The sequence below is a fragment of the Numida meleagris genome, chromosome 2 (genome assembly GCF_002078875.1).
Source record: "Numida meleagris isolate 19003 breed g44 Domestic line chromosome 2, NumMel1.0, whole genome shotgun sequence".
Lineage (NCBI taxonomy): Eukaryota > Metazoa > Chordata > Aves > Galliformes > Numididae > Numida > Numida meleagris.
The window spans coordinates 11,827,806-11,835,098 of NC_034410.1; the positions used below are offsets into that span (position 1 = coordinate 11,827,806).

A 7,293-nucleotide genomic window follows, 5' to 3' on the forward strand; every position below is an offset into this window, starting at 1 on the left:
TTCACATTCTGTCACATCTTCAGACATTATCATTTACCTTATCTTCACAAGTATAGGCCATTAAACTACATAGACTATACTAGAAACTAAAGATACCATATACTATGTAGCGGAACTGCTAAGTCACAGCCTGAACCAGTGATTGAGAGCCTGGTGGGAAGGCAGGGCCAACCCAGGGGAGCTCAGCTGTATGCAGTGCACCTGAGTGACTGGAAGGGGTGGAGGCAGGACCCACCCCTTCCCAGACCTCATTTAAGGGGTTGGAAGTGAAGGTGAGAGCATTGCTTGTTGGATATCCCTGCCTACCTGAGGCGTTTTGAAGGTTAGTAGCCCTTTTCCTTCACTTCTGCATTCATACCTGCTGCAGTTGGGCTTGTCCTCATTTTCTGCAAGCAATGTCTTTGCTGCCATCCTATTATTGTGGTATTTTTCCATCACATTACACACTGAAATAGGGATAACAAACTAGATGCTTTCACAGGGAAAAAAAGATGAGATCAGATGCATGGAGAGCAGTAGAACATAGATGGTTTCCTTAAATATTTTTCTGTCCTGGCTTGCTGTTTTCTACGCCATGGTGACTCCTGTCTGAAAGGTAGACATAGTAAGATTTATAGCATCTAGATCAAAGACTTCTGTTCGAGTTGCAGCATTTAGTGGGTCAATAACTCTTTGCTCTTTTATCATAGTGAAGATTCAAACATTCATCACGTGTTTCAGCAGTTGAAAACACACTTTAACATGCCACCAGAAATTACTGCTAGTAGTATGATACATCATTGATCTACAGGGCAATCAAACAATAAATATTTGCCAAGATAAAAGTGACAAAATGTTATGTCCTTCATTTTAGCAAAAAGAATCAAGAAAGAGGAAAAAAGTGCAAAAGGCTTTTGGTGAAATAGTCAGGTAAGAATGAAACATCAGATGAGTTACTCAATAGATCAGTGTCATATTTCTTTCAAAAAAACTGCTAAGAATAAATATTGTAAATAGCAGCGGGGGGGGAATGCTAGTTTCCTTGCCCTTTTCACTTTTCATAATCTGAAATATCTACCTTCTCTGTCCATATTAATAATATCTTAGATCTTATGCACAATCTTCTTGGTTTTGAACCTCTTTTCCATGCACCCATGCCTGTGAATAAAGTACAGAGAGGAGGCATACAACTTAAATGTCTTGCTATTTGGAATAGCTTTTCCAGTATAAGTTAAACATCCATGCCAGACCAACTAAGCTGATCTGTTGTTAATTTTGAAGGGAGACCTTAAGAGAGAACACAAAAATACCACTGCAGCCATCCAGTCTCTCAAAATATCATTGCTGTAATTGCCAGAATTATAGCTTGTGGTTACCTGCCACATTCTTTGGTGCTCAACTCATGGTCATTGTGCTGCCACAGTTTAAAACATTGGCTCAGTGCTGTTTTGCAATCCATATAATGCTAGATCTACTGAACACAGTACTGTGTCAAACAAACATAGGCCTTGACTCAAAGTGAGCGAAACATACCCACATAACAAATTTCATTTTATATGAGTAGAAAACACTGCACACTGGATGCTATTCCAAAGAACATGTCTTTGGTTCTTAACCAGTGTGTAATAACAGTAAAAATAAGTGTAACTTTGCATCTTTCAACTTCTGTGCTCACAATAAAGATTAGACTTCCACCATATGGCCTATTTCCCAAGACCTTTTCCCCAGATTTTCTTGCCACTGATAATGAAAGCAACTTACCAGAAATCATAGTAGGCACCTTATTCATATATAGGTCAACTCTGTCATACTGTTAACCTTGTTAAATGGCTTAGTAATAGCAGGAGTGTTAAATATTTCCAGATAAGAAATTGCTTTCTGAAACTGTCAACTCACATCCTATCACTTGCTACCTGAGACACTCACCTCACTACAACCTCCTTTCAGGTAGTTGTAGAGAGCAGTGAGGTTTCCCTTCAGCCTCCTATTCTCCAGTCTGAACAATTCCAATTCTCTCAGCCACTACTTATAACACTTTTATTTTTCTAGTCTCTTCACCAGCTTTATTGTTGTTCTCTGCACATGAGGTAGTGAAGAATCTGAAAAGCATAAAAATGCCAATTTCCATGCAGCATATAGACTGGAAAATCAAATTTGTGCACCATCAGCATACCTCACCAAATTTTAATTAGACAGTTGTAATAATTTTCAATAATACAGTGGAAAAATAACATGAAATCAAGGAATTTTGAGTGTACCCCGAGAGTAATGTCTACTGTTATGGAAGTGCACACAAGATACATATTCTGAGTCATTAAATATCTGACCTTTTCTAAAAGATGTTGCCTAACTTACACATATAATCAGTCCACCCTTGACTGTGGCCACTAGTGACATTTTCTACAAAGTTCTGGTAATTCTATGTTACTTTGTACTGCAGTGCCTCCCCCATCCCTTCAGTCATACCTACCACATCTTAACAGATTATTGCAAAGATAATTTTTCTCACCTGACACTAGTCAGTCAGGATGTCATTTTATGTCTGTATTCCTCAGATGAGAGTGACAAAATACAGAATGCAGCAGAACTGAAATAAGTAGTGTAAACTTACGTAAATCATTTCTAATGTTGAACTTGAAAGACTTCCAAATATGTTAACATACAAAAATGTACCATCAAAACAATATAAGCCCTGCTGTTTAGCAACGTTATAACCCAGTTCATTAACGATGCAACTTTGGGTGATGGATATAAATGTTGGAAATCCTACATTCAGTTGACCTAATTTTTATAATTTTTCATCTTCTCTGTCATGCAAGGTATTTTAGTAAAACTGAACCTTGAAACTCAGAAATTAATCATGTTCCACTGAATAATTTCTTGGGTTTATTTAGGTTTCAGCCCTAATGACAAATACATGTACTTTCAGATTTCTATCAAATCCAGCCACTCTTGCTTTTGTCCTGGGGATTTGTGTTTAAAGAAAAAGGCTTATAATAATGAAAACCATAGGGAGAAATGTCAGCAAGAGAAACAGCAAATAAAGAACAACAGATATTAATGAGATTCATTCATCATTCAAGTTTAGATGCTTAAAATATTAAAATCCATTTGTTTCTTTTTACAATGCTAAAACTAGGCAAGAGTTTCAATTTTCTTTCAAGACAATGCTATCTCACTGCACCCTCTTAATACAACGTAAGATAAGAACTGCACAATAACCAAGTTTTAATTTAAATCAGTAACACTAGGATTTTGCTGCTTAAATTAAAACCTAATTTAAAGGAGGCTTTTTTCTTCTAAAAATAAATGTAATTTAAGTAGTTTGCAGTTATTTAAGAAGACTGCAGTTCATACTGGTTAGATGGTGAAAGCATTTAATCTAAACACTGCCTCTGTTGAAGCTTCTCCCAGTGCTGGAAACACTGAGTAATGGGGCTTGTCATTCAGCATTAGCTAAGTGCCCCTTTACCTACAGTAAAGAAACTTATAGTTTTCTTCATTATTCTGCAAATGAAGCCTGCCTCTTGAAAACAGCCATCTCCTCTAATTTATCTGTTTCAATTTATTCTACAGTACTAGTCCTTTCACAATGAAAATTGTCCCCTTTACAGATGCAAGATTCACTCATAGAATGTGTTCTGCACAATTAAAAAACACAATCAAAGTTGTAGAGGATGAGACATATTGCTGAAAGCACCAAGCATTTTCTTCTGCATGAAGCATATTTCACCAAATACTTAATCAACGCAGGTATTTTACACTTACATCTAGTCAAATGTTATTTTCAAATAACACATTATGTCAAGTATATACATAGTCAAGTATGTTTAGGCTGTCCTGTGTTCCAGCTCCAAATAATAAATGTCCTTTTCACAGTGGAAAATTGTTCATTGTATTTGGAAGGAACATTTCAAATCATCTTGACAAAGGTAATGCAGAATCACAGTTTTGTTCCATTAAGAGATAAAATTGTGCATTCTTCTTCTAATCTTCCATCAGAATCAATTTTCAAGTAACATAAATATCTAAATGAATTGCTTGGTTTGTCAATTAGCTCCATGAAACAGCAATAGAACTCTACCACCTGAGAAGACACTAGAATCTCGGACTTTGGAAATTCTCTTGAGTCTTCAATCACCTATCCATTCCATAGAACGCACTCAACCTGGAGATGTTCTACTTTGTAAGAGAATTTCTGGGAGAATCCACAGGAAATTCTGTAATGTACAGAGATTCTGATTTCATTGGTTCATTTCAGTGTATTCCTCAAATACGTTAAGAAGCCGTATTTCCTGGCAAAAGAATTTTTGGAGGCTGATATATATCAAAGACAGTTCTGCTAGGAAGCTAGTGAAAAGTCATTTCACACAAAGCAGCTAACAACATAAATGGTGTGTTGTATAAGGAATAACTCATGGATCTACAAGTCCTTCTTTTTTCTTTAAAAAGCTTGTATTAGGCACCTACCAGGCAATGAGGGACCACAAAAAAACTCACAACAACAACGTGGCAGGGGAAGCATTGTATTATCAACACTTAATATAATTTGTTATTTGAAGTAAGCACTTTTTTAGCATGGATGTAGAAAGAAGAGTACAGGTGGGTATCCAGTCAAAACAGCATCTTTATGTGTGGAAACACCAAATCTTTATCATGAGTCCTTTAAAGTCTTCCAAATGTTTGACAGGAGAAATGGAAAATCTGTGTCCCAAAGTCCTCTTTCACATTGGCTTTGTGATGTACAGTATGAGACAGTGAGAGGATTTTCAGGGAAACTTACTATCCCATGCAATTGCATAGGAAAACATGATGAGTTCTTTAAGTTCTTATAACGGCTGTCTGTTGTACCTATATATCACAACAGTTTCAGAATTAAAATGCTAAAAGTAAGGATTTGTGTACTCAAGGAAGAGGACTGGGAACTTTTATTTATAACAGCAGTAATAAATAGGCAAAGATGATACACCTGTGAAAACTGAATTCAGTGTAATTTTTTATGACTGAACTGCTAGGAAAAATACTTTTAAAGCTTGAAAGAAAATATTTTCAAAGATATTTAAAGCTCCTGTTAATCTGCTCAACTTGTTATTTTGAGGGAGTACTCTGCAAAATGTAGCTTTTCTTGGAGTCCTTAAAAAAATCTAATGCACAGGAAAAACATATGTAAATATCCCACAGGAAGCACATATCAGATAAACACAGGAAGTAATTATTCTGCAGGAAAGTTTGGAGGAAATGGGTTGTTTTTCTGTCAGTTCTGGTGTTCTGTGGGTTTCAGGACATCAGCAGTAATGAAGGAAATAGATTTGCAATTGCAGGGCAGCTACTGTTTATATAGTGTTGACACCAAATGTCACTCTCCTAGAATTTACCTTGTAAAAATAATTTAATATTGTGCCAAAGCAAAGCAGACTTTCTTTTTTTCTAACAATGTATCAGCAGTTGGTCTTAACATCTGCTCTGCACTGAGGTGGTCTGAGGAGGAAATAACTCAGCTGGCAAACTAAGAAAGTCAAATATGTATTAAATAATTTCAAGTATTATTAATAATGTTGTATTTCTTGTTTTCAAGATAATAAATCTTTATTTTAGAAAGTGACCCAGCAATACTGGAGCAGTGCAAATTGCACCTAAGAAAAGATGAGTTTTTAAGTTGTTATACGTTAGGTAAAGATATGAACTATGAACTCACATTTCCTTTGTCTAAATCAATGCGGCTGAGCATATTTGCTCTTTTAAAAACTTCCCAAGAAAACTTTCACTGAATTAAATATGCATTTCTACAAATGCCTTCAGTTTTGCAAATCAGTATTTTCTATGTGAAAACACAATGGGAAAGACACTTAGAATCTTCTATGTTAATATCTCCCTCCCAAAAGGAGATAAGTGTGGAAAACATTTATGGCTGTGAAAGGTGTTCTGTTTTGTGCAAGTGGTAAGATAGCCAGTGTTGTTCCTTTCCACATTAAGTGATGTGAAAGAAAGGAGAGGACAAAAAGTGAAAGAAACATCCAGAAGAATAAAAGAAGTTTAAGTAATGTGTTTTCCTTCTCACAAGGAAAACCTTGCACAAAGACTTGCCCAGAAAAGCAGAATTATAACGTCTTTCCTCCATACCCACCTCTCTAAGGATTACTGAAATTATCAATAACCCTACATGGTTAGACAGAACAAGAGATATCCCTCAGTAGTTCTCCTAGTGCTACCAGAAATCACAGAAAGAGAGAAACTCCATATGGCTTCTTAGATGCATACTTGTTCAAGCTGTTGTCAGTCCAGTGGAATTCTGTATCTTACACATCTACTGTGTTTTTAATTTGTTTGTACTTCCCTACCTTCTATTTGATTCAGGCAGAGAGGGAGGTAACAATTTCATTTAATAGATAGATATATTAAGAATTTCAGTTCAATTTTTTTGGAACACTTCTCCAAGGATTTGAATATCTTATTTTGATTTTAGTCATTCATAACCAACATCAGCATCTTATCTACAAATTTAACAGGCTTTCCAAAAAGTGAAAAAAACATCTTTATATATCTATTTACATTTTACCAATTGATAAATTAGAGCTGACTTGTTTTCATGAAGACTGTTAGTATAGTTAAGTACTAATTTTTGCAAATGAAAAAATGAAGTAATAGTACAAAATTATCTGGCAAAAAAAAATTTACTTGTTCTGATTGATTTTATTTATGAAATTTGAAGTACACTTTTCAACTAGCATTGCTTTCAACCAGATATATAAAAGATTTTTTGTAACTCTTTCAGATTGCTTCTTATGTGTACTCAGTGTCACAGCAGATTACCTCTGAGGCAAGAAGTATATCTAGTTTTTTTCCGAAATTTCTTATGTATATTCATTGGTCATTCAAACAACTAATGCTTTCTGTTCTGCACATATAGGATTTGTTGAATGAGGTAGCTTTCTGTATTACAGATATGTTTGGATTTATAAAGTGAGATTTCAAACTGATTATGAGAAAAAAGAGTTCAGAAAATGTGAACTTTGGCATTGTTACTTAACAACATGTACTGTGGTGGTCCATTCAAAATTCAGACAGTTAACTGTAAAAGCTCCATTCAGTGCCAGAAGAATAACCTGTCAAACTAGTCAGAATCTAAGGTACAAATGATTTTCCACTTGGAGACCCTGTAAAGCTGAAACAGAGCCCTGTTTACTGGACTAGAACAGAATGATAACATCTCTGAACCACATGAAATGTGGGCAACAGGAAGATAATCTAGATAGAAAGATTCCTGGGAAAACAGAGAAATTGGAAAGCAAGATAGGGATCTGGAGTGTTGCTGCA

The 7,293-nt window shown here is 35.4% G+C and overlaps 1 long non-coding RNA gene across 1 annotated transcript; it reads left to right on the plus strand.

The window, feature by feature from the left end:
- On the plus strand, positions 298–4,898 carry LOC110395163. The gene is made up of 4 exons (XR_002436204.1): positions 298–322; positions 854–909; positions 3,859–3,911; positions 4,037–4,898. It is a non-coding gene; the product is annotated as an uncharacterized LOC110395163 (long non-coding RNA).